Source organism: Canis lupus, chromosome 35, assembly GCF_048164855.1.
Source record: "Canis lupus baileyi chromosome 35, mCanLup2.hap1, whole genome shotgun sequence".
Classification (NCBI taxonomy): Eukaryota; Metazoa; Chordata; class Mammalia; order Carnivora; family Canidae; genus Canis; species Canis lupus.
The window spans coordinates 25,897,467-25,925,329 of record NC_132872.1 but is presented as its reverse complement, the minus strand read 5'-3'; the positions used below and the strand labels follow the sequence as shown (position 1 = coordinate 25,925,329).

Sequence of the window (27,863 nt, the reverse complement as noted above, 5' to 3'; positions counted from 1 at the left end):
TACTCTCAAGAACCAAAGTCCTAAGTGTGGCAGAAAGTATCATCTGGATAAAAACCAAATAAACTCAGTCAAAATTAAAGAAAAGAACAAAGTAACTTACCCTACTATGTGCCAGACACTGTTCAAAACATCTTATAATTTTATAATTTTATAATTGGCGCAGTAGGTTAAAGATCTGACTCTTGGTTTTGGCTCAGGGCGTGGTCTCAGGGTCATGGTGGCCAGCCCTGCATGGAGCCCTGTGCTCAGGGTAGAGACAGCCAAACATTCTCTGTCCCTCTCCCTCTACTCTTCCCCCCACTCCAAGTAAACAAATCTTTAAAGAAAACCCCACATTTTATATTTCATTGAATCCTCCTAACAGTCCTATGCAGCAAGGATAAATGTTCCCACTTTGTAAATGAGAAAAGTGAAGTGAGAGTCGCTTACATAAGGCCCTAGAACTAGTAAGTCAGCATTCAGACGGACTAAATGATCGCTCCCAAATGCGAGTTCCATAAGCACCAGTAAATTTTGAGTGAGCATTGTAGAATCTTTAGCTAGTACAATGAAAGAATGGAATATTCTGTTAAGCCAGAAATTCCTTTAAATGTCTACACATAGCTGTAAATGTCCCTTTAAAATAGTCTACTTCCTTTTGTTATAAATGTTATATGCTTATATACTACATATAATAAATCATATATATATATATATATATATGGTTTATTTTAAAGAATTGGCTCCCAGGGGATCCCTGGGTGGCGCAGCGGTTTGGCGCCTGCCTTTGGCCCAGGGCGCGATCCTGGAGACCCGGGATCGAATCCCACATCGGGCTCCCGGTGCATGGAGCCTGCTTCTCCCTCTGCCTGTGTCTCTGCCTCTCTCTCTCTCACTGTGTGCCTATCATAAATAAAAAATTAAAAAAAAAAAAAAAAGAATTGGCTCCCATGAGTTTGATGGCTGGCAAAGTCCAAACTCTGCAGGGTGGGCCCAGCAGGTTGGAAACCGAGAGAAGAGCCGATGCAATTCAAGTCTAAAGTCCATCCACTGGCAATTCCCTTCTGCTTTGGGGAGGTCAGTCTGTCTTTTGTTCTATCGGGTCTTTAATGGATTCTAAGAGGCCTACTCACATTATGAAGGGCAATCTGCCTTATTCAAAGTCCACTGATATAAGTATTAATCCCATCAAAAAAACATCCCCAGAGAAATAACAAAAAAATATTTGATCACATATCTGGGCATCACGATACAAAATTAATCATCATATATGTGTCCATCACATCCTTTTTTTTTCAAAAAGGATGGAAGATATTCTTGTAGTGCCTTGGAGATCATGAATAGGAAAATTTCAAATCACTCTTCAATGACTAAAGAAATAGAATATTGGGCCAAATTATGTACTGACCACTGTGCATAACTCAGAATTTGGTTTCATAAGTAAATCCTGAATATTAGCTTTATTTGTGATCTACCTATTTCTCTTAAAGCCTGAGAGCAAACAAAACAAAAATCAAATCAATCAAGATGTTCATATAAATACCATATCTATTTATCTACCTATCGGAGACTAAGAAGTAGGTCTACCAAAAAATTGAAGAGTAGGAAATGTTTCCAAGTCATTTTATGATGTTCATACTACCATGATACCAAAATCAGACAAGGTTTGTCTCAGGAAAAAGGAAATATTAGGCTAGTGGACATAATGAACATAAATGCAAAAATTCTCAAGGAAACAGTAGCTGATCAAATTCAACAATACATTAAAAAGACATGCACCATAATCAAGTGGAATTTATTCCAGGGATGCAGGGATGGTTCAGCATATGCAAATCAATCAATGAAATAACACCTTAACAGAATGAAGGATGAAAATCATATTATCATTTCAATAGATGCAGAAAAAGCATTTGCCAAAATTCTGCATCCATTTATGGTAAAAACTCTCAACAAAGTGGATATAAAAGGAACACACACCACAATATGATAAAAGCCATATATGACAAACCCACAGCTAACATCATACTCAATAGTGAAAAGTTGAAAGCTTTTCCTGTAAGATTAAGAACAACACAAGGATGCCGACTGTCTCCAGTTTTATTCAACATAGTATAGGCATACCTCATAGATATTGCAGGCTTGATCACAGACCATCACAATAACTCAAATATCACACAAAAAAAAGTGACTCAAGCAAATTTTTTGGTTTCCCAGTGCATATAAAATTTATGTTTCGACAAAAATCTATTAAGTGTGCAATAACATTGTATCCAAAAAACATACCCTAATTATTTATTGCTAAAAATGCTAGCCATCATCTGAGTTTTCAGTGAGTCATAATCGCTGATCAAGATCACTATAACAAATATAATAATAATTAAAAAGTTTGAAATATTGTGAGAATTAGCAAAATGTGACACAGAGACAAAGTAAGCAAATGCTGTTGGAAGAAATGGCTCTGATGGACTAGTTTCAACATAGGGTTGCCACAAACATTCAATTTGTATAAAACATAATATCTGCAAAATGCAATGAAGTGAAGCACAATAATACAAGATGAGCCTAGAGTGGAAGTCCTGGCCACAGCAATTAGGTGAGGAAAAAAAAAAACAAAACATCTAAATTGGAAAGGAAGAAGTAAATCTGTCTCTATTTGCAGATGATAAGATACCATATATAGAAAACCCTAAAGACAATCAAAAAACTGTTAGAACTGATTGATGAATTCTTTTTCTTTTTAAAGACTTTATTTATTTATTCATAAGAGACACAGAGAGAGGCAGAGACACAGGCAGAGGGAGAAGCAGGCTCCATGCATGGAGCCTGAAGTGGGACTCAGTCCGGGGACTCCAGGATCAGGCCCTGGGCTGAAGGCAGCGCTAAACTGCTGGGCCACCAGGGCTGCCCTGATTGATGAATTCAAGTAAGGCAGCAGGATACAGAATCAGGAAACAAATCTACTGCATTTCTATACACTGATAATGAGGTATCAGAAAGAGAAATTAAGAGGAAAGCAATCCCATTTATAATTACTATCAAAAAAATAATATAGCTAGAAATAAGTTTAACTGTGGAGTTGAAAGACCTGTACACTGAAGACTACAAGACACTTATAAAAGAAATTGAAGATGGCACCAAAAAATGGAAAGATATTCTGTGCTCATGAATTGGAAGAATTAACATTGTTAAAATGTCCTTACTACCCACCACCCAATCCACAGTTTCAATGCAATCCCTATCAAAATCTCAATGGCATTTTTCACAAAACTAGAACAAGTAATTCTAAAATTTGTATGGAACCACAAAAGACTTTGAATAGCCAAAGAAGTCTTGAGAAAGAAGAACAAACCTGGAAGTATCACAATCCCAGATTTCAAGGTATACCACCAACTATAGTATTCAAAAACAGTATGATGTTGGCATAAAAACAGACACATAGATCAATGGAACAAAAGAGAGAACCCAGAAATAAACCCCCACATATACGGTCAATTAATTTATGACCAAAGAGCCAAGAATATACAACGGAGAAAGGACAATCTCTTCATTATACGGTGCTGGGAACACTGGACAGCCACATGCAGAAGAATGAAACTAGACCCCTATCTTAGATCAAACACAAAAATTAACTCAAAACAAATTAAAGACTTGAATGCAAGACTTGAAACCATAAGGCTCCTAGCAGAAAACATAAGCAGCAAGTTGCTTAGCATTGGTCCTACCAATATTTTTTGGGTCTGACTCTACAGGCAAGGGAAACAAAAGAAAAATAAGCAAATAGAAGTAAATCAAACTAAAAAGCTTCTGTGCAGTGAAGAAAACCATCAACAAAATGAAAAGGCAACCTACTGAATGGGAGAAGATATTTCAAATTATATTAACCTCAAAAAGCGGTTAATATCCAAAACATTTGGGGGGGACTGGGTGGCTCAGTCAGTTAAGCATCTGCATTAGGCTCTGGTTGAGGTCCCAGGGTCCTGGGATCAAGCCCCATATCCAGCTCCCTGCTCAGCAGGGAATCTGCTTCTCCCTCCGCCCTTCCCCCTGCTCATGCTCCCTCTCTCTTATAAATAATATAAAATAAATAAATATAATATTTAATTATATTTTATTAATTAATTATTATTTTTAATAAAATTATTAATAATAAATATAATATAAATATAATTATATAATATAAATATATTATATATAAATATAAATAAATAAATATTTTTTAAATGTCCAAAATATATAAAGAACTCATACAACTCACAAACAGAAAACCCCCGAATACTCTAAATGGGCAGATCTGAATAGTCATTTATCCAGAGAAGACATACAGATGTCTAAAAGGCACATTGATTTTGTGCACGTGGATTAGTTCCATATCACTAATTCTCAGGGAAACGAAATAATAACCAATGAGATATCGCCTCACATCTGTTTGAATGATTATTATTGAAAAGATATGAAATAAGTGTTGGCAAGGATGTGGATACAAGGGACCCCTTCTACACTATGGGTGGGAATGTAATTGGTGCAGCTACTATGGAAAACAATATGGAGGTTCCTCAAAAAATTGAAAATGAAACTACCATATCTACCCACTCTTGAGTATTCTACTTCTAGATACTTATTTGGAGAATATAAAAACACTAACTCAAGAAGACACATGCACCTTTATGCTCATGCAACATTGTTTTCAATAGCTGATATGGAAACAACCTGTGTCCATTGATGGATGAATGGATAAAGAACATGTGATATCTATCATCTATCTATCGATCTATCTACTCAGCCATAAAAAAAAAAAAAGGAAAGTTTGCCATTTGCAGCAACATGGATGGGCTTACGGGACATTACGTTAAATGAAGTAAGTCAGATAGAGAAAGAAAACTACCAAATGACTTCACTTATATATGGAATCTAACAAAACAAAGTAAAATTTATAGAGAACAGATAGGTGGTTAGCAGAGGGGCAGGGGATTAGGGAGGGGGTGGAATCAGTGATGGGACTCAGCTGTGTGGTGAGGGATGCTTATGGTAATGGTCACTTTGTAGTGTACACAGATTATAAGGTACATTCTACACATTACTCATCACGGTAATGTGCTCTTTAATCCCCATCCCCTATTTCACCCCCTCCCTCCATCCACCTCCTCTCTGGTAACCATTGTTCATTCTCGATAGTTAAAGTCTGTTTCTTGGTTTGTCTCTCTCTCTTTTTTCCCCTTTGTTATTTGTTTTGTTTCTTAAATTCCACATATGAGTGAAATCATATGGGATTTCTCTTTCTCAGACTGACTTACTTCACTTAAAATTACACTCTTTAGCTCCATCCATGTTATTGCAATTGACAAGGTCTCATTCTTTTTTTTTTTTTAAAGATTTTATTTATTTATTCATGAGACACACACAGAGGGGGAGGGTGGGCACAGACACAGGCAGAGGGAGAAGCAGGCTCCATGCAGGGAGCCCCACGTGAGACTCGATCCCGGGTCTCCAGGATCAGGCCCTGGGCTGAAGTCAGCGCTAAACTGCTGAGCCACCCAGCTGCCCAGTCTCATTCTTTTTTTATGGCTGAATAATATTCTTGTGTGTCTGTGTGTGTGTGTTTCTCAAATCTTCTCTATGTATTCATTTATCCATAGATACTTGGGCTGCTTCCATAATTTGGCTACTGTAAATAATGCTGCAATAAAGAATTTATATGCACTAGTATGATGTATGGCTAATACAAAATATGAAATAAACACTACTATTTTTAAAATGTTTAATTTTTATTTCATCTTATTACAAAAGTGCAGAAATGGCCACAAATTCTATTCATCCCTGTATGCATGTCCCCTTTGCAGTGTGACTATGGCAGCCACTCCCATGAAGAGGTAAAGTGGATTCTTCTGTCTCTTGAATCTGGACTTGACCATGTAGACAAATAGATAGTGGGGAAAATTATACAAGCAGAGACTTAAAAAGTAGTTGTATGTTGGGGCTTGTTCCCTTGCTGCTCTTGGGAACCCATCAGCCACTGGCATATAAAAAAGCCTGTGTTAGGCTGCTGGATGATGATGTGTGGCTCAGTACCCATATGAAAGCCAGCTAACCACCAGATATGTGAGGTCACTGCCTGCCCGCTGACCAGGAACCACAAGTAAGACTGCCTAGGATCAACCTCCAAAATAATACATGATTATTGTTTTTACTAACTGAGATTAGAAGTGGCTAGGTACACAGTAAAAACTGACATAGAAATTAGTATCTAAAACTGAGTTGTTATAAAACAAAACAAAACACCCTGAAACATGTGGCTTCAGGTCTCTGAACTGGGCAGAGACTAAAAAAACATTAAGAATCCAGGAGCAGAAACTAGAAAAAGGGTGAGTAAACTTTAGTGGTTGCTGGAAAAAAAAAAAAAAAAAAGGTGAGAAAATTGCTACAGCTGGCCAGAAAAATGGCAACATGTGTCGTGTAGTTAAAAGCAATCGGCCCGCAGTAACTTAGAAGATTAAATATATTTTTTTCTTCTAATGAATTTATAGCCCTTGCAGGATGAGTTCCTGGCAAAATGTTGAACGTGTTGACTGGTTTCATTTAGCTGCCTAGGAAGAAAGAAAGGAGATAAAGAATTTAAAGGAAGTTTATAGAAAATGAAACTGCTTCTCATCTCTAATCACTTTAGCCAGTAAAAATCCTTCAAGCAAAAGAAGTCTGGGGCCAAAGATCATACCCAGATGTGGCTATTAAAACTTTATTAAGATATTTCAAAGACTTAAGGTGATATCTAGTAGACCCTCTCAACTAAAAGAAGGGGGCTGAGTCTAAGAATTTTAAGAATTTTATCCCACAAAGAGACCCACAAAACTCCATCTCCAAAAAATTGTGGGTGTGGTATTTCTTGAACCAAGTAGTCTCAAGTCAGATTCATAGCAAAACCACAAAATTTTGAGGGTTGTATTGATGAAAGGACCACACACATGGGATGAAAAATTCAAGATTGCTCAAATTACAAAACAGCCACTGGAACCCTTGCTTTTTTCCAGTAGGAAGTAATCAGAGAAAGCTATTTAGTTGTAAACTTGGGTTTTTCCTTATAGAAAAGGAACAAGGCAGCCCGGGTGGCTCAGCAGTTGAGTGCCTGCCTTCGGCCCAGGGTGTGATCCTGGAGACCCAGGATGGAGTCCCACGTCAGGCTCCCTGCATGGAGCCTGCTTCTCCCTCTGCCTGTGTCTCTGCCTCTCTCTCTCTACGTCTATCATGAATAAATAAATAAAATCTTAAAAAAAAAAAAAAAAAAAAAGGAACAATGTCCCAGAAGACAGAACCAAGAGCTCAGAGGGTAGGAGTTAAGAGCCTTGGAGGCAATGGAGCAGGGAGATAAACCTAGACCTAATCAAGGAATATTTCTTGCTCCCAGAATGGAGAGACCTGATGTCCATCTGGATTTCAGAATCATTATAGACCAGTGGCTGCTATGTGTTTCACATCCTTTCCCTTTTTTTTTTTCTTTCCTTTTTTGATGTCAGTGTGTAATGATCTTGTCTCTGCTTCATCATTGTATGTTATTGGGTATGTTGGGGACAGATAATCATTGTGTTTTTTTTTTTATTATTTATTTATTTATTTATTTATTTTTTAGTGTATAGGTCTCTAGAATAAGAGGAGCCCATCTGAGGATTCTTACCTGATCTGATTTAGATCACAAGACCCCACACTAGCATGATGCCAACATTAGATGAGATTTTGGGAGTCTAATATGTGGAAGGAATGATTATTATTTTGTCCCAAGGATGTATGGTCCTAGATTACAAAAACGGCTATGATATTTGGTAGCTTCTTTCATCAAGATACATATATTTCTCCTGGGATCTAAACTAGTCCTGTGACTTATTTCACCATTAGTTTGTACCAAAAGGGATGCTATACCTGTTCCAGGCCTAGAATATTTTTGCTTCTTCTGTTCATGTCAGCCACCACCACGTGAACATACAAGGCTTCGTGCCGTGTGATGAGAGGTCTGTGGCCCAGGCACCCTTGTCACTCCAGCCTACAACCAACAAAAGCAGAACCAGAGTGCTTGATTTTTTTTATCTGCTCAGAGGCACTTGGGTGAGCTAAATGAACCAGATGAGAAAAGCAACCAATTGGTCTCAGCCCCAATTTTTGACCTAAGAATTATGAAATAAACACATGGTTATTATTTTAAGCACATAATTGGAGGCAGGGAAGGTTGTCATGCAGCCATAAGTACGTGATTCAGACACCCAATGTCACAGAATGATTTGTCACTATCCCATCCTTTCTCCTCTGGTCCTCAATTCTTTCTCTGACATAAACCAAGCATCTGTATAGCAGTGGGTCTGTTTGGGGCACTGTAGACTGTTCCAGTGGTTATTTGCCTGTGTCTGCATCAGTTCAACACTATGTTATTCAACGTAGCTTGATTTCGGCTGAGGCAAGTCTCCCCCAAAGTACCTTTTTCTTCTTCAGGAGAGTCTTGGCTATTCTGGGCCTTTTGTTCAACTCTGTGAATGAGTTTATCAAGTACAATAGGGAAAAATAAAAAACTACCCCTGTGAGATTTTTCATTGAAATTTTATTAAACCTATAGATAAACTGGGAAGAATTGACATTTTTTTAATTGGCCCTTCCTACCGATAAGTATGTCTCCATTATTCAGGTGTTCCTTGGTCTCTTTTAATACATTTTTATAATTTAGGAAATTATATATATTTATATTATATAAATTTTGGCTACATCTTTTTCAGACTTATTCATAAGTACTTTATATTTTTATGGTTAATAGAAAATAATATAAATTAAATGAATATAAATTAAATTCATAAGTAATCTTAATCTTACTAAATTAATATAAATTGGACTTTTAAAGATTTTCCCAACTGACTGAAGCAAAATGCAAATGTCTCATTAATTATAATAATTTGTGTATATTTAAATATTTTCTATTAAACAGTAATCTAGACAAAACAGCTCTCTCTCTACACCTTATGCTTGGGTGAGTTCAAAACAACAGCTGCATATATAGAAGAACAGGGAAAAGGAAAAGAAACAAAGCTAAAAATGCCCCATTTTCCGTTAAAGGTTGCAAGTTTGAAGCAAATTTAGAGAGAGAAAAGGAGTAGCTACTTGGATAAGAAATTGTAGTTTAGACATTATACTTGTAGGAATGGAAGTAAATTATTATTAGACCAGACCAAACTTTTATTTCCTAAGAGCAACTGCAAGATCTCTGGCACAGCAGACCACTTATCATCTTCAACGTCCGAATTTATAAAAACAATTTAAGCTTTGCGAAAAAAAAGTCTTACATGTATTTAATGCTTCTCTGAGATGACAAGGAAACGAAGGTACCCATGAATTCAACATTAAAATAAAAGCAGGAAGTGAAAACAATATGGAAGTTCCTCAAAAAATTAAAAATAGAATTACCTTATAATCCAGTAATTCCACTAGTGAGTATTTACCCAAAGAATATAAAAACACTAATTCAGAAACATATATACACCTGAACGTTTATTGCAGCATTATTTATAATATCCAAATTATGGAAACAACCCAAGTGTTCATTGATAGAGGAATGGATGAAGAAGAGGTAGTGTATGTGTATGTATATTATATATATATAATGGAATATTACTCAGCCATCAAAAAATGAAATCTTGCCATTTGCATAATGACATGGATGGATCTAGAGGGTATAATTCTAAGTGAAATCAGTCAGTTAGAGAAAGTCAAATACTGTATGATTTCACTAGTGGAATTTAAGAAACAGAACAAATGAACAAAGAGACAAACCAAAACACAGACTTTTAACTACAGAGAACAAAGAGAAGGTTACCAGAGGGAAGGTGAGCAGGGGGATGGATGAAATAGGGGAGGAGGATTAAGAGTACACTTATCACGATGAGCACTGCGTAATGTATAGAATTTTGAATCGGTATATTTTATCCCTGAAACCAATATAACCCTGTATGTTAACTACACCAGAAATAAAATGAAGATAAATAAATAAAATGGGAAACCTAAAAGGTAAGCAAGAATCAAAGCCAGTATTTGCCCAAATGCATCTCCAGATCCCTGGTGGCTTTGTGCTTCTGTTTTCATGAGTGACCAATTCTGGTGACAGAGAGAAGGCTCAGAGATCACCACGGATGGGAGTCTCGTAGGGCTACCCCTTGCATAGTGGGAACCCCAAATAACGGCCCTCCAAGGATGGCCTCATCCTAATTCCCAGAACCTGTGAGTTACATGGCAAAAGGGAACTAAAGTCACAGACGGAGTGAGAGTTGCCAATCTACCGAGTGTCAAGTAAGTGAGTTATCTTGGAATATCCGGTGGAAACAATGTGATCACAGTGGCCTTTTAAATGCAGAAGAATGAGGAAGATGGTCAGTCACAGAAAGATTTGAAGATTCAACGCTACTGATTTTGAAGATGGAGGAAAAGGCCAGAAGCCAAGAAATATGCATGGCCTCTAAATGCTGGAAAAGACAAGAAAACAGATTCGCCCATTCAGCCTCCAGAAGCAATGCCAGCCTGCTGACACTTTGATTTTAGCCCAATGAAACTCATTCCAGACTTCTCACATCCAGAACTGTAAGATGATACATCTGTGTTGGTTTTGGCCGCAACGTCAGTAGTAATTCATCACAACAGCAATAGAAAAGTAATACAGACCCCAAAGGGATGATACATTTCCAGAACATGTGCAATACAGGGTTGTTAGGGAAGACTCTGGCTAGAGAGATAATATAATAATTCCTTAATAAATGTTAAATGCACATTAAAATGAAAAGCGCATACCATACTCAACCCATTCAGGGATTCAACAGACAGAAGCTCTTGCTTATTGAACTGGATTTAATAAAATAAAAAGCATTATCTGCCTCTGGGAAAGGCAGGGCAAGGTTCATTAAAAATTACATTTACTGGTACAGGAAGAGCTGAGTCATTATGAGCCTGAAACATGAAAGTGATTTCAGTCATTCTACAGAACTTAAATACCATAAATAGAAATGCATGCCCTTGTCTGCAGTCGGTTCCTTCTTCCTCTTCCAGATGCTTTGATCTTTTGCCCCAAATAGAAGAAAAGGATTTCTGTAAGTGAAGCAAATAATTCAAATTTCATGGCATTGAAAATATGAATCACGAGAGCTATCTGGGAAACCGTTTATCTGTAGGAAATGCAACAGCACCTTAGGTTCACAGAGTAGAGCCCGGCATTCCTTCTGTCTCCTTCTCTCAACCGCTCCCATACGCCAGAAGGGTCTTCATCTTCCTTTAACTGCACGGGCATTTGATATTACGGCGGCGACCTTGGGGTCTGATATTTTCCTTTCAGAGCTTATGTCTTGGGTTTTAGAACACTTTTGCTAAAGAAAAGATTATGTGGTGGTGGGGAGTGACCTTGAGACATCTGGAGGAAAGACACACTATTAGTTGGCTGAATGGGATCCAGGTTTAAAAGGACTCCCTGTTGGGGAGAAAGGAGCTGAAGAGAAAAGTCTAACCAGGAGAACATGACACTGGCTTTATCCAAGGATCTGAAACAGCCAGCAGACTGTACTCCCCATGAAGGCCCTTACTCTTGACCTCTGACCCTGGCTAAGTTGTCAGGAATGAGGCCTAGCAGCCTGAGACCCTCCCCACAGCTACTCTGGGCAGAACTCTACCTGCGTCTATCTTCCCTTTTCCAATCTCACATCCCAACAAAATTCAGCTGTTAGGGGCTCCTCATTCCTCTGCTTCTACTTTCTTGCTATTCTTATTAGGCAGCAGCTCATAAACTGATATGTACGTGACACTACATGTAAAGGATTCCCAGGTTGTCCTTCCGTCCTGGCAGCCCATGATGACTCAGAACGACGCAATTCTCCTCCACTACCTGTCCACCCACCCGGGGAATGTCTTCTCGGGCACTGCCAAGTCAGTTCCTGGAATTTATGGTGAAAGGTGGCGATGGAGGGAGAACCTGTGAGGCAAGAGGAAGAAGGAAAGAGGTTAAGCTAATCCTCAAAACAAAGAGATAAGAGGATTTTGGAAATTTAGGACAGAAGAAAGGTGCTGGTGTGGTGTGGGTCTAAGGTCATCGGGAAGAGGGGGGAAACCGTAAGAGAGATTGCTGGCAGGAGGGTGTCAAATAATCAGCCTTAACACATTTTTAAAGCACAAAAGTTAGACTGTAATTCCATTTTTATAACTAACAGATATTTGGTCTGGACTTCTGTGGATGAGACTTTATACACAGACGGAACCACATGGGCCAGAGGTCAAAAGGGTTGAACACCAAGTCATTCTGGTTTGCGCAAGATTTCTCTAATTTTAGCAGTAGAGTTTTCACATCCCAGAAAGTTCTACACTCTGTCGATTGGGGTGTCTGGTCACCCTAAGTCATTAGTGATCAATAATGACTTCACATGTTCTATTTCCTGAGAGAATAGTAAACTCATTTTCCCTGAGAAGAGTTGCTAAGGGTGAAGGGAAAATTATGATGACATTTGGCAAAAAAAACAAAACAAAACAAAACAAAACAAAACAAAAGATGAGGAAGGGGGAAAAGGAAGAGAAAGAAGGCTGAAAGGGGTGGAGGGGGGGAGGGATTTATAAGGGAGGACCTAAAGCAATCTTGACCTAAAGCAGTAGTTTCCATCCAGGAGCGGTTCAGTCAATCCTACAGAGGGGATTTGATCCCCAATGCCTGGGGATAGTCTGGGTTGCACAATCGATATCCACTAGGATCTACTGAGTAGAGGCAGAGATGCCGCTGAACACCCGGCAAAGCACAGGACAGCCCTCCACAACGAAGAATTACCCAGCCCCCAAAGCCAAAGGGATCAGAAGAGCATACGGGAGGAGGCTTGGGGGCGCAGCCTTCTCGCCTGCCCTTCAAGTGTCCCAAATGGATGTGCCATCACAGAGACAGCACAGAGGGTGCTAGAAGAATGCGGGCAAAAAGCAGGAAACAGGTGTCGGTTTCTTTCATGCAGACGCCCAGGTCTAGGATAAAACGCTTGGCTGCGCAGGTGACAGTCACTACTTTTCTCCAGGGTTTTCTGACACTAGGAAAACCCACTTTGCTCAGAAGCTATAAGAGGTGGTGTCAGATTAGTATTAAATTGGTCCTTGGAGCCGAAACTGATCTCCTGAGTGTCAGAACCAGGTCATTGACTCCCCTAACAAGGGTCAGAGTCCTTGATGCCCGGATGCTTGAGGACACCCGAGGGGCCAAGACGAGCACGGCCCGCTGAGACTACAAGGACAGACGGCTGTTAAAGGTGAGCGCATGGCACGGGAGCCAAAGAAAGGAGGGTCCTGCCTGGAAGGGCCTCTCAGAGCAGGGCCTTGAGAAGCGAGTAGTCAGTGGGAGTAAATACCCCCCCCCCCCCCCGGAGAAGGCAGGGGAAGGCCTCCATGAAGGCATCAGTGAGGCCCAATCACGGGGCCTCAAGAGATGTGCCCCTAGGTCCCTGCAGCAGGTAGGCTTCCTGGGAAAGAAGGAAGAGAGGGTGTACCAGAAGTTAAGGGAAAAACTCCCAGGAGGCCTCCGAACCTCTGTCTGCAGGCAGCAGCGTACAGGTCCTCCCCACGCCCGCGATCGCCCTCTCCCTGGGTCAGCGGGTCTGCGGACTTGCCCACCTTCAGCTCCCTGCTTGCACCCCGCAGGCCCAAGGGACGCCATGCACCGTCCACGCCGGCCAGCACACGTCTACACCTCTGTTGGAGCCACCCCTTTCCTGCGGCTGCATCGCACCACCGCCCACCTGTGGCGGGAACAGTGTGGACGTGGGCCAACCCACGTGGCTTGGCTCTCCCGAGGGCTAGGTCACCGCAGGCATCAGCGATCCCTCGTGCGGAATGAAGGTTGGTGAGTCGATATTATGAATAGAAAATATTGCTGGATGTGGACCGAGATGGAAAAGGAAACAAGTGAGAAACATTTCGCTGAGCGCTCTGCTAGAGGTTAGTGTTCAGGGGCTTAAGAACAAATTCCTCTAGACCCCTGAGTAGTGAATATGTGTTTGCTACGAGGCACATCTTGGACCTCAATAAATTATTTGTCTAATAAATAAAATGCCAAATAAGATGTTTGAAATCGGGGCGCCTGGGGGGCTCGGTTGGTGAAGTGTCTGTCTGTCTTCGGCTCAGGTCGTGATCCCGGGGTCCTGGGGTCGAGGCCCGCCTGGGCCTACCTGCTCAGTGGGGAGTCTGCTTCTCCCTCTCGGTCTCCCTACCGCTCCCCTCGCTTGTGCTTTCTCTCTCTCTCTTTCCCTCTTCTCTCCCAGTCAAATAAATAAATAAAATCTTAAAAAAAAAAAAGGTGTTCAGAATTGAGTTGATGTTAATCGTTCAATGTCTTCTAATGTGTCCCGTCACCCTTTACGTCTGCCTTCTATCCCTGTGCTTCTGCTTTCGATGCAGAAAAAAAATAATCAATTGCCCTGATACACCCTCACTCACATGTCCCCAAAGGTACGACCACGTTTCGTCTGTGAGCTAAGCAGGTGGAGCTCACCCCGGCTGACACGTACTGTGTTCTCTGGAAGCTTTGTAGCAGGTGGCGGTGCGTGGTGTGTGGGGTTCAGTCTTCTGAGAAAAACATGAGCCAGCACATTGGCTTTAATGTGGGCTTTTTATTGATGCCTAAACTTCCAACAGGTTTAACCGGAGTTATCAATAAACAAGAATTTTAGAATCGTGAAAACTTCAAGGTGGAGGGAAGCTCACAGAATCATTTTGTCTAATTCCCCTGACTCTTGGGCATAATGTGGCATCCTTCTTGTTTTATTTTTTAAATATAGTTATTTATTGGTGAAAACATTGAAATGTTTTATCATTTATTTAGTAATGCTCCTAAAATGACAAAAATAAGCCCCCTACATGTTATCATAATGTAAAACTATGCAAAATAATTATCCTTTCCGAAACAAAAATGAAAAAAGGCTGTGATCTGAGCAACACCATTTCACATATTTGCAAATCTCTTTAGTGTTTAGCTTAACAGGCATCTGGATTCTCATCTGTCCATGACTTCAGTCTGTCGCTGTATATTGTTTTGGTTGAAATACATGAAGAAACTGCAGCCTCGCACAGATGAGTAATTGAAAATGAAAGAGGCATTTTTAACCTCCTTTTCAAATAATTGAGGATATTTTTCTCTGCCGCTGCACCAAAATTTGATGTCGTCAAACTCTAAGAAGAGACTTCACTTTTCTGAGCATCAGGGCTGCTGTGAGAACTACATCAGATAATACCTTGCAAGAGCTTAGGGCCTGCTGCATAGACGTGTGTGTGTGTGTGTGTGTGATGTGTCTATGGCATCTATATGCATATACATACTTGAAGGATTCTTAAAATATGAGACGAGAGGGAAGCCTGGGTGTCTCAGTGGTTGAGTGTCTGCCTTTGGCCCAGGGCGTGATCCTGGAGTCCCAGGATCGAGTCCCACGTAGATCGGGCTCCCCTCAGGGAGCCTGCTTCTCCCTCTCCCTGTGTCTCTGTCTCTCTCTCTCTCTCTGTGTCTCTCATGAATAAATAAATAAAATCTTTAAAAAAATAAATAAAATATGAGATTAGAACAAAAAAAACAAAAAAATATGAGTTGTAACACATATGGGTTCAACTGATCATTTTAAATTCTGCATTGCAACTACTTTTTATTTTTCTTTATTGGTCCGGAACTTTTGCCCAGACAGGCTTGCTACTCGACAAGTGATTTCATACCCGGATAAAAGAATCATACTGCGAAATACAGGAAGTCCTGTCTTTCCAGAACCAGCCCTTGAACACTGACTAAATGCAAAAACTTGAATGCTCTTGGCCTTAGCACACATTTTATATACAGATAGATTTATACACGTATCGAGAAATGTCTGTATAAAAGATACGTAAAAAGGTGCCCAGAGAGAGACACCTATACGTACATCCCAGTTATACAAAGTGGTTGGTTTGCTTTGAACTGAGACAGGTTGGTTTAAAAGCTTTGCTTGCTGTTAAACCTTACCTGCTTTCACAATACGAAGACTATCTGAGCCTTCAGGAGGTGAGACGATCAGATAACTGGTCACAGGCCCAAACTGAGAGCCAAGGGAATGATTGTTTATTGTTGCTATCAGCTCAGAGAGGAGTGACTGGCAGGTAACAGATCAAGAAAAGTCCCAGAGCAAAGGTATCTTGTTCCAGGAGCCGGCTAGCACTGGGCACGCCAGGAATCTGGATCCGGGCCTGGCTGAGCCCAAAGCCACGATCCTCTGACTCTTGCTCCTCACTGTCTCTGGAGGGCAGGAGGCCGTGTGTGAGGGGCTCCTTCCTACACAGCGTCCTGCTGCCCGTCCTCGTTCCACAAGGTGCAAAATCTGAAACCCATTCCTTGTGTCACTACAACAACTGGGAACGGAATTTGTTACTCCACTGCAGCTCAGGAAGGCAGGTAGGATTTAAAAAGAAATCATCTCCCCCCCCCAAAAAAAAGGAATTTCCATCATCACACATATATGTGGAGCTGATGGGAGCTTAGGAAGGCAGGTGGTTTCTCATAATATCTTTTCTACAAATAAATCGACCCTGGTAAACCATTTCCTAAAAAATGATTCCTCGGGTGCCCATCTGCAAGCGAGCTGGGTGTTGGTTTCTGGGTAGATAGTTTAGGATGAGATGAGCAATGTTATAGTTAAGGGGGTTGGGGGTGTGGGGGGCTGGGGGTGGACACCACTGCCTCCCCTGTCCTCAGGCTCATCAGACCAGTCGGAAGGGACCAGCCCGTTGGCTGCTGGCAGCACTTTGCAGGCTGCGTGGCCCGCAGGAGGGATCTGGGCCCCGTTACCCCCCCAGTCCTGGCCGCCCTCTGCAAACTCAGTGCAACTAACTCCCTCACTTTTCTGGGGTTTTCCTCCCCGCCCTTGATTTAGTGGAGGGCGAGGCTTGGATCTTAGGGTGGGAAAGACTTCATACAATTTGCACTTGAAAAGAGGAAGTGAGAAAAAAGAAAAAGAAACACAAAGAGAGGCCCAGCCAGCTGTTTCCTACAGACGGAGGACCACCCCGCAGCTGTTCGCTGCCCTCCCGCCCCTGAGAACCGGCTCCCACCCCAGCCCCGGCCCATCCGGACAGGGTCACCCGGCCGCTGTCCCTTCTCTTCCAAGGTAAGAGTCTGAGATGGTGTCACGTGAGCTCTGCGACACCTGGGTCCTGTCCTTATCCGGTCACAAGCGCCCGACAGGAGGAACTGGGCCAGAAGACCCCACTCTGCCCCCCCCCCCCCCGCCGGTCACCCCGGGACAGGGTAAGACTGTGCTGTTACTCCCATGTCACAGGCGAAGAAGGTGACACTCGGACATGTGTCCACGGCATCATGACTCCAGGGCCTGTCCTCTCCACCAAGGATGTCAGACCGTCTTCCCGGGCGCCACGTGCTTGTCAAAAACAGATTCCCCGGGTGGCCTGGGCTGGCCTGGTGCAGGAGCCGGAGTAGAGCCCCAGCAGGTGTCCCCTCGCTGCCCCCCCCTTGCCTCCCAGTCCCAGCTCTGAGGAACCTGTCCCTCCCGGGGTCCTTGGAACACTCTGTTCTCGCCGCCTCCACGGCAGGAAACACACTGTGCGAAAATCAGCTGATGTTACGTCTGTGTCGCTGGGGAATTACTGGATTTCCAGGATCCTGTCCCACTTTTTCACTTCCTCTCGGATGGCTTCTTCCACCGATCTTTCCACAGCTTGGAAACATCTGCTCTGTGGGCCTCCACTTACAAGTTCCCTCCTCAGAGAAACCTTTTCTGATGACCTTCAGAATTAATTAACTCACTCACCATCAAACTACTCAATTGCATCATCTAGCACCAAGCACGGAGCTTCCCACACGTAGGTCCTCAACTGGGACTTAATTATCCAGAGGCAGATGAAGCACATTCTTGGGGCACCAGAAAAACAGACATACCAAACATTTTTTTAAACATGTTGACATGCGCTTATATTCGTATACTATAGAAGTCATGTGAAAATAAAATTAGGATCTTGCTGGCCTCCGTTCCACTTACATTGGCCTGGTATTATTTTTATATAGAATTGCATATATATTTTATATATATTATTTATTGGAGAGAGAGAGCATGCGTGCATGTGTGCTCAAGCAGTGGGAGGGGCAGACGAAGAGGGAGAGAGAATCTCAAGCAGACTCTGCGCTGACCGTGGAGCCCGAGGCAGGGCTCAATCTCACCACCCTGAGAACATGACCTGAGGCTGAAATCCAAGAGCTGGATGCTTAACCAACGGAGCCACCCAGGGGTCCCCTACAGAATTGTATATTGAGAATGGGCTTCATAACATTTGGGGGCTTTGGGTCTCTAAAGCTTTTAATCTGGCACTTGTATGTGTCTACTGACATCCTTGCTCTCTAAAAAATTTTTTTGAAAATAAATTGGGCAGGTACAGTATTATTACCTAGTCCTATCTCGAGATAGTTCGGAAAAAATAAAAAAGCACCACTAAGCAAGAGGAGACAGGTTCAGATGTGACAGGTGAAGGGCCAAGTCCTGCAAGACGGCCCCCATGTCCCCACTTCATGCACCAATGGCAAGTCCAGCTTGGTCATCTGTGCTCCTGACCCGCCAGCTGTAGCCTGGGGGTTCCAACGATGTCCTCTTTGGGTTCCAGTAGTAAGTTAGCTAGAGCCGCTCATGGAACTCAGAGAAACCTTTTACTTCCTAGACTGCCAGTTTGTTATAAAAGGGTAAGTACGGTTCAGGACCAGAGAGAAGACATGCACCGGGCGAGGTATGGGCAAAGGGTGCGGAGCCTCTAAGGCCAAGCACATCGCCCTCCCCCAATCTCCATGATAGTCACCAACCTGGAAGCTCTCCCCCCGCCCCCAACCTCAGCCTCTGGGGATTTAGGGAGGCTGCCTCGAGTAGGCATGATTGATGGAGTCACGGGTCACTGGGGATGGAACCCGTCTCGAGCCATCTCCCCTCCTCCCAGGAGGTCGGGGTGTAGGACTGAAACTTCCAACCCTCCCTCACCGGGTTCCCCAGGCACCAGGCTCCTCCTTAGGTTCAGGCCTAAAGTCATCTCATGAATATAACAAGAGATACCCTTGTCCCTCTGGACCCTTAGGAAAGTCCAAGGGTTTCCAGAAATGGGCCCCAGACCTGCCATACATACATGGTTTCCCACAACTCGAAAGTCTCAGTTAGGGCGCTTCGCTCTTAGGAAAGCGCTGCCGATGACCCCCCCCCCATACCTGTTCCCCCTAACCGCATACCCTCTGAAGAGGATTCTCGCTTTCAGATCTCACTTCTACCCAAGTGAAAATCGGGCCCAGCATTTGTTTTGTGCGGAGCCCCACGGAGGCAGCACGGAGGGCGCGGCGGGGAGGCCCCCCGGCTGGGCGCTGAGCATCGGGCAGTAGGCGGCGGCCCGGAGCCTGTCCCTGAGCACCTGCGCCCTGGCCCCGGCCAGCAGGTCGGCCCGAGGGTACTGGGGAAGCCGTAAGAGAGGGTTCGTTCGGGGGCTTGGGGATGCTCAAAAAATATTTTCATGTAAATCTCGGTCTATGAAAGCTTTCAGAGCAGTGCTCTACTTTCCCATAGCGGGGGACCCCTGTATTTCTTATTATAAGTTACAGCATTACACAGTCAGCGGGGGCCCAAAGGCCGTCCACAGATACAGAAAATAAGAAAAATATATATATATATAAAAAAGAAAATATCATTATGCACTTTAGCCCTGTAAACTCCGTAAGGCTGGTTGAAGCTGCAGACCTGTGGGGACCATCCCCTTCTAACCAGAGCAGGTCTGCTAGAAATGGAAACACTTGGTCTTTTTGTTGGCTCAGACTTTGTCACTGAAGTTCGATTGCGCTGACGTCCTTCACCAGACTTGGGGGCCACAGATCGGATTTTTCTCGCTCCGTCCAGCTTTTAAAGAAAGGATCCTTACGCACGTGCAGTCCTTTATCGATATTCTCAACAAGCGTTGGCGAGGATGTGCCTCAAAATGAAACTTTTTTTTTTTTTCCGGCTGTACATGCAGGCACGGGTCCTGTAAAATCTATAAAGAGAAGCGGGGTGAGAAGAGAAAAGCATGTCACCGTTATCCCCGAGGAGCTGTCCCTTTCCAGAACCTAAACTGGGCCAGCAACCTGCTTCAACTCATCCTGATTCCAAAGGAGGAGGAGATGGAGCCGGGAGTAGAGGAAATGAAGTGAGAAGCCTGAGAAGATTATAAGGGCCTTAGGGGTATACGGTCCAAAAATCACATTTAACAGAAATCAGGGGCCGTTCTCTCTTCCAGACAAGGGAAGAACATTTACCAAACAATCCTTTGCTGCGGCCCCCCCGTAATTTGCTGTCGCTGTTGACATAGTTTCCTGACCATCTCTCGGTTGAATTCTTGCAGTAGCAGGTGCATCGGTTTATCGGTATGTGGGGAGGTTAGCGCAGGGCTTGCGCAGGTTGACACCACAGGATTGTCGATATTTTAGGAATTAGCAAGTTGCTCTTGTACTCAGGCAGGGATTCATTCTGGAAGGGAGTCCGCTAATGCAGGCAACCTGTCCCCTCCCCGGACCCCCTGCAGCATTCACTGTAACTGGCGGGGTGAGTACGTAGCACTTTAAGGATGCGACGGGAGCCAAAGGACAAAGGTGAGGATCCACAGAGAATAAAAAATGAACCCAAAATGTGCCTAGCAGAATCTCCCACCAGAAAATCAGGTCAGTCATCTTCACCCAAAATTCACTCCCCAAGCCAGCATTGGGATTAAGACCAACGGAGAGTCTGAGCCCGCACCGTCGGGTGTGATGTGCAGGGAGCTCTCGGGGCTGGAGGAAGGAAAGATGCGACCCGCTGGGACACTGAGCACGCGTGACTCTATTATGTGTCAACGTAATGGGTGATATGCTCCCTGGGGACTCCAGGGCTGGATCACCTAGTAGCTCGTCCCCTCGTCAAGGGTCCAGACCCTTTCTTTCTGTCCTGCCTTCCTCAGACGTTAGCCCTGTCCTCAGCTGCGTCCTCTGCCTCTCGCATCAGATGCCACATCTCCGGGCGTCACATCCTCATGCGGAGATGCCTCACAGCTGGAACAGAGAAAGAGGCCGCTCACTTCCCCCACGGATCTTTTGAAGAGATGAAGACTTTTCCAAAAGCCTTCTTCTCCTGTCTCGTTGGCAAGAATTGGGTCGCAGATGCCCATTCCTGACCTAAATAGCAGCAAGGGCAGCGGTCAGTTACCACGCTTGGCTCAGACCCATCCTGGCCTGTACCCCTGGGGTTGGGGGGATGCCCAGCCTCCCGTGAGGTTTATGGCCCACTGACTCCTGGAAAGACTTGGGTTTCTATTGACAAGAGCAAAAAAGATAATGTATATACGACAGACCACCCCATAAAGAAGGCAGAGTCGGGACAGTGAGGGGGTTGGGGGGCACAGGTGGTTAAGTGTCCAACTCTTGATCTTGGCTCAGGTCATGATCTCGGGGTCATGGAATCGAGCCCAGTTCTGGGCTCCATGCTCTGTGGGGATTCTGCTTAAGGATTCTGTTTCTCCCTCTCCCTCTCTTCCCCCCTCTTCTCTCTCTCTCTCTCAAATAAATAAATAAAATCTTTTTCTTTCTTTTTTTTTTTTTTAAAGAAAGCAGTGAACTTTGAAAGTCAGTGGTGCACAGAGAAAGGATTATATCACCCTCGGGGGGAGAAAGAAGGAACTTCTTATTATTCACAAGTTCTTGTCAACTATGGAGATGAATGTTTTTGTCATTTCCACTTGGGCTTGGATATTTTTTCTGGATCGAAGTAAAATAAGTCTGATTTCTTTTGTTGTGCCAACTGCCCAAGCACAGTATTTAAATACAGGTCTCATGTGACTCCCCTGGCTGCCGTCCCCCAGGCTCCTCAGCCGCTCCTCCTGGTTTCCAGTCCTTCACTACGTCTTCTCACTGCGGGGCCCTCGTTTCTGCCCAGCTCACCGTAAGAAACTGAGCTTTTAAGACCTCGCTCTGGAGAATCTCTCCGAGTTCTCTGTGCCACCATGTACCCCATGCTGTCTCACTCTCCGCCTCAATGCCAATATTTATGGAACTCTACATGCCCAGCCAGTGTCAAAGGAATTATCGAGAATCTCGCTGAATGTTCCTAAGGGCCCTGTGAGACGGTCCTGATTTTAATCTCAATTTCCTAAGTGACAAAATGGAGAAATTAAGTCATCTGCTTAGGTCCCACAGTGTATGAAAGGTGAGGCCAGGATTCCAAACCAGATGGTTAGGTGTCAGAGCCCTGGCTCAAAAGTACCGCACTCTACAGCCACATAATGGTCTTATCTGTCCCCTGGGAGTGCTCCTTGCTCCGTGCCTGGCACATCAGGAACACAAATATTTGCAGAGGGAATGAAGGATTCACGGTCATTTTCTTTTGCACAACACCATTTGCCAATCTTTTCCTGAAGATGGTCCATCCCATACTGAAGACACTACTGCAAGTGTCTTTTTGGCCAGAAAAAAAAAAAAAATAAATGCCATATGTGGGAAGTCCAATAATGCCCCGCAGAGATGTATACACACTAATCCCCTGAAACTGTGAATATGCTACTTCAAACAAAAAAAGAGACTTTACAGACACCATTAAGTTAAAGATCTTGCAATGGGGAGACTATCCAGGTGGGCCCAATGTCATAAGGACCTTAAGGGAGAGCTGGGGTGGGGGCAGGTGTGTGGTCAGAGTCAGAAAAGAACTCCTCGAAGTCATAACTATGAAGATGCTACACTTCAGGCCTGGAACATGAGTGGCCTCTAGAAGCTGGAAAAGGCAAGGCAAGGCAAGGAATCCGCGCCCCCCCCCCGCCCCCCCAACCAGCTTCAGCTTCTGGAAGGAACCCAACCTTGCTGACAAATTGATTTCAGACTTCTGGCCTCCAGAACAGTCGGAAAATTAATCTGTGTTGTTTCCAGCCAATAAGGTGCACTTTACTATAACAAATTTTAGCAGTGTCTGGGGTGGGGGGGGTATGGGGGGGTAAATAACTGAGCATAGAGACTTTTCTCCATGTGGTTATTGTTTCTGTTAATAGCTCCGCATAGCAGTGAAGTCCTCTCACTACTGGGCACACTGGATTTTCACACTGCAGGCAGAGGAAAACATAGATTCTCTCCATTTTCATTTTCTTATTTAAAGTATCTCACTGCCTGTCCTCTCACATGACCAGCTCCTCGGGCCGGTCACCACCAAGCTGGGCCTGGCGCTGCTGCTGCTGCTGCTCCCTTAGAGGCTTATCTCCCAAGGGGCCTGTTCACGGGAAACAACACAGCCCCCACGTCCTGGGGGCAGCCTTCCAATCACAAAGTCGAACATGACACTACTTGTTTGGACATCTTCAGATTATTATTATTTTTTGAATTCTAAATTTCTAAAACATCTGTCGACGGGAGGGGGACATAAGAGTTATTTCAAGTCAAAGTATAAAGTATCCCAACTTCAGAGGGTTTCAAATCTGGAAAATCAGGGATAGAAGGAAGTCTGTAACTTTAAGATAATCGTTGCATTTAGGATATGAGGTATTTATAACTTTACTTCATTTTGCTTACCTACTTAAATTTGCATTTTATAAATAATTTATCCCTTGTTATTTGTCCTGTGAAACAGAGATATTATCTGCCTCACAGTCCCTTAGTACTGAGTATACCTTGGGAAGTTGGTATATTCAATCCCCTAAAATATGCTTCTTGAAGGGGATGGCTCCCCTGGACTGACTGGCAGCGTCCGTGACTTCTGGGAGCCTGTTAGAAATAAAATTTCTTGAGGCACATGCTGGTTTTACAGAATCAAAAACCTTGGGATGGTGCCCAGTGATCTGCCTTAGGGCTTGGAGCCATATGGGGTAATCAGGGTCAGAAGGTCAGGCGTCTAAAGACTTTTTCAGAAAAGTCACTCTCTTCTCAGTGGCTGAGAATCCTCGGGTAGAAATTTCCTTCTGGCAATTTTTAAGTACATGTTTCCCTTATTTTAAGCAAAGGTAACCCTAAGAAGGGAAAATCGCTGAGGGACAGAATAAACAAGGGAGGTTATTTTCTGCATAAAGAAAACCACAAATGTCACCTTGCAAGATGCTCCCATCAGTGTCCCCCACACTCTGTGTCCACAGTTACGATACCCGGATAAATCGTACCGTCTACAGGTCTGCCGGTCTGCAAGCGTCATCACAGCGGGCAACCTGTCAGTTCTCCACTGTTTTCTTTGGACTCAGCCAATGCAGGACACACACAGAATCTCTGTAAGCATCTGTAGTCTGAAAACCTATTTCCCTCGAATCACTTCTCAAGGCCAGAACTCTGATGTCTAGAATTCTCCATGTCTGATGCCTCCAATGCTACTGCGCTGGGCATTTTGGTAGGTTCTCAATTAACACGTACGAATGAACACATGTTAAATTATGATGTACTTAGTTAAATTCCATTTTTTAAAAAGATTTTATTTATTTATTTATTCATGAGAGACACAGAGAGAGAGGCAGAGATACAGAGAGAGGGAGAAACAGGCTCCCTCTGGGGAGCCTGACCTGGGACTCGATCCCAGGACCCCAGGATCAGGCCCTAGGCCAAAGGCAGATGCTCAACCGCTGAGCCACCCAGGCATCCCAATCAAATTCCATTTCTAATACTAACATGATCATAAAGTTTTGCTGGAAATAAGTCGACAATGAGTTGGTGCTAAAGGAATTTCTGTCGTACTATGATTTTGGCTGCAAAATATTTGACATTAGAACACTTAGATTATGCGGGCTACTTCTGTAGGGATGAAGAAAAGCCAGCTAGCAAAAAGATATAAAATTATTTCAGACTAACCTGAATTTTGGTTAGAATCTACTTTATTACATCTGAATCAAAACACACATTTTATAATAATGTCTGATCATATTAATTACTCACATTATAAAATATTAACTAATGCCGATAACTGCATGGTTTGAAGAGCTATATGGTGGTGATTTTAAAATAAAACTGTCACTACATGTTCGCCCTGTAGTTTTTTTTTTCTAAGAATATTTCTCACGAACTAAGTGACATTTATGTCCAAGTTTTTATATTCATGGTTGATTTCATGAAAGGATTCCAGCCCCTGGTTTTCTCACTGGCTATACAGATAATCAAATTTATAATTTTGTTCCTTGTAACTGGTTTTGGGAGATAGGGGGAAAGTGGGCTATAATAGAATAAGGAAGAAAAGAGTCTTAACCTCACAAAAATAAGCTTGTTTAAATTTGTTTAACCATTAACCAAAGTTAAACACCTTTCTTTATTGTCTTGAATATGCTAATAGGTACTGTGTGTGGCTTCCTGTGGGGTTGTAACTCAATCTTACTTATCTAAGAATCTTTGTTCTCTAAATTCAGATTAGATTCGTTTGTTTCTTGGGTGTTGAGTTTGATAAGTTCTTTATGGATCTTGGATACTAGCCCATTATCTGATAGTTGCAAATATCTTCTCCCATTCTGTAGGTTGTCTTTTAGTTTTGTTGACTGTTTTGCTGTGCAGAAGCTTTTTATCTTGCCTAAGTCCCAATAGTTCATTTTTGCTTTTGTTTCCCTTGCCTTCATGGATGAGATGAGTGGATAAAGAAGATGTGGTCTATATATACACTGGAATATTCCTCAGCCATTAGAAACGACAAATACCCATCATTTGCTTCGACCTGGAGGGTATTATGCTGAGTGAAGTAACTCAGTTGGAGAAGGACAAACTATACGATTTCACTCATACGGGGAAATATAAAAAATAGCGAAAGGGATTATAGGGGAAAGGAGGGGAACTGAGTGGGAAAAATTAGAAAGGGAGACAAACCTTGAGAGACTCCTAACTCTGGGAAATGAACAAGAGGTAGTGGAAGGGGAGGTGGGCGGGGGTTTGGGGTAACTGGGTGACAGGCACTGAGGGGGGCACTTGGCGGGATGAGAACTGGGTTTTATACTATATGTTGGCAAATTGAACTCCAGTAAAAAAATATACATATTAAATTTTAAAAATTCAGATTAGTGTCTCCCAAAAGAACACAGCTTGGGAAAAGACTCCTAAATTCCGAAAGCAAGTAATTAATTCATCATGAAATAATATTTAGAAAGAGAGGAACCAGAAAGGCCCACCAGACACTGCATCAGACTCTGTTTTTATTTCTTAGGCCACTCCCAGGTGGGTGAGAAGAGCATAGTTTCCACTAAGGCAAAATAGAAAGGTTAACATAATGGAAAATTTGAAGTTTAGTTTGAAAATTAAAAAAAAAAAAAAAAAGACGTAAATAGAGCACTACTTTATCAAAATCCAGAAACTTAGGAATTAAGTTGTATCTGTTCTCTTTAAGAAAAAGAAGTGTGTGTGTGTGTGTGTGTGTGTGTGTGTGTGTGTAGCAGAGTAAGTGGAGAGATTTCCCAGCAAAAGCATTAGATTCCCCTTCCCTCTGCCCAAATTGAACATATGTGCTAGGGCTTTGGACCCACTCAGACCTAGGTTCAAATCTAATTTTCTTTCTTTCTTCCTTTCTTCCTTCCTTTCTCTCTTTCTCTTTCTTTCTTTCTTTCTTTCTTTCTTTCTTTCTTTCTTTCTTTCTTTCTTTCTTTCTTTCAAGATCTTATTTATTTATTCATGAGACACAGAGAGAGAGAGAGAGGCAGAGACACAGGTAAAGGGAGAAGCAGGCTCCCTGCAGGGAGCCCGACCTGGGACTCGATTCCAGGACCCCGGGATCACCGGAGCCAAAGGCAGATGCTCAACTGTTGTGTGTTCTTCTTACTGTCTCAATACTATTTTTAACTCCCAGGTTTGTTACAATGAAGTGTGATCACAAACACAAAGCCCCTCCATAGGGCCCAACAAATGTTACTTTCTGTTTCAGTTGACCCATCACATCTGTCCAGGGCTTTATTCATGGGCAGGCGCCTCCCTGGGCCTCGCATGGTTGGGCCTCGCGTGGTTTGATAACTGTAAGAGTTTGTCTCAAGCCTCCTGGGTCCCCTGCGGGCCCCGCAGCAAGTTGTCCTCCTCCATCTCCACAAGGTAACCAAGCGTTGGTGCTCTGTTGGCTCTTCTGTGACAGGGTTAGACCTAAGTTAACAGATCCTCAGAAGACATCTCAACTTGTGCTGCCTCTGACTTCTAGAGACTGACAAGACGGTGAAGTCCAACCTTGTCTTTTTGTTCTAGTAGGGTTAACGGGGGTCGGGGAGGCAGGCTGTTTGAGAAAGGGGAAAGGGGCCTACCAGACGTTGGAGAGATTGCTCAAGACTGGCTAGTGAGAAAGGCAGCTGCAGGTGCCCAGGGTGTTATTACAAGAGAGCCACTCGAGGTGATGGGGCCTGTGACAGGGTGACTCAGGGACTCTTCAAACAGCATCTTGCCAAGTCCTTCATCTGGATTTCAACGGGGCCTGGGGTGGGGTGGGGGGGGGCGTGAAATAAACACCATGCGAGAGGGAAGCACAGGTGAAAGGCTTATTAAGCATGTTAGTAAAATGTAAGCTCCAGGAAAGCAAAAAAATAGTTTCCCCACTGGCAAACTCCTCCTAGGCCCTAGCACTGTGCCTGGCATGGAGCAGGCAAGCGAGTGTTTACTGACCGAATGCGGAGTGTGTGGGTGACAGGGACACAAGGTCCTTGTGACCAAGGACAGAAGCTCAGGGAAGATGGAGGAAAAGAAGGAGATCAAGGATAAGACTAGGGTTGGGACGCCTGGGTGGCTCAGGGGTTGAGTGTCTGCCTTCGGCCCAGGGCATGACCCTGAGGTCAAGGGATCGAGCCCCACGTCAGGCTCCCTGCATGGAGCCTGCTTTTCCCTCTCCCTGTGTCTCTGCCTCTCTCTCTCTCTCTGTCTCTCATGAATAAATAAATAAATAAACCTTAAAAAAAGAAAAAGGATAAGT

At 43.3% G+C, this 27,863-nt stretch overlaps 1 long non-coding RNA gene across 2 annotated transcripts; it reads right to left on the bottom strand.

The window, feature by feature from the left end:
- Window positions 1-5,751: 5,751 nt before the first annotated feature.
- LOC140624873 (uncharacterized) lies at window positions 5,752-13,863 on the bottom strand. 2 transcript variants are annotated; one of them, XR_012024312.1, is made up of 5 exons: window positions 13,529-13,863; window positions 11,876-11,950; window positions 11,175-11,395; window positions 7,885-8,005; window positions 5,752-6,560 (listed from the first exon to the last, which is right to left on the bottom strand). It is a non-coding gene; the product is annotated as an uncharacterized lncRNA (long non-coding RNA). The 2 variants fall into 2 exon arrangements; XR_012024313.1 differs by having other exon boundaries at window positions 13,615-13,863.
- Between the last annotated feature and the right edge of the window lie 14,000 nt (window positions 13,864-27,863).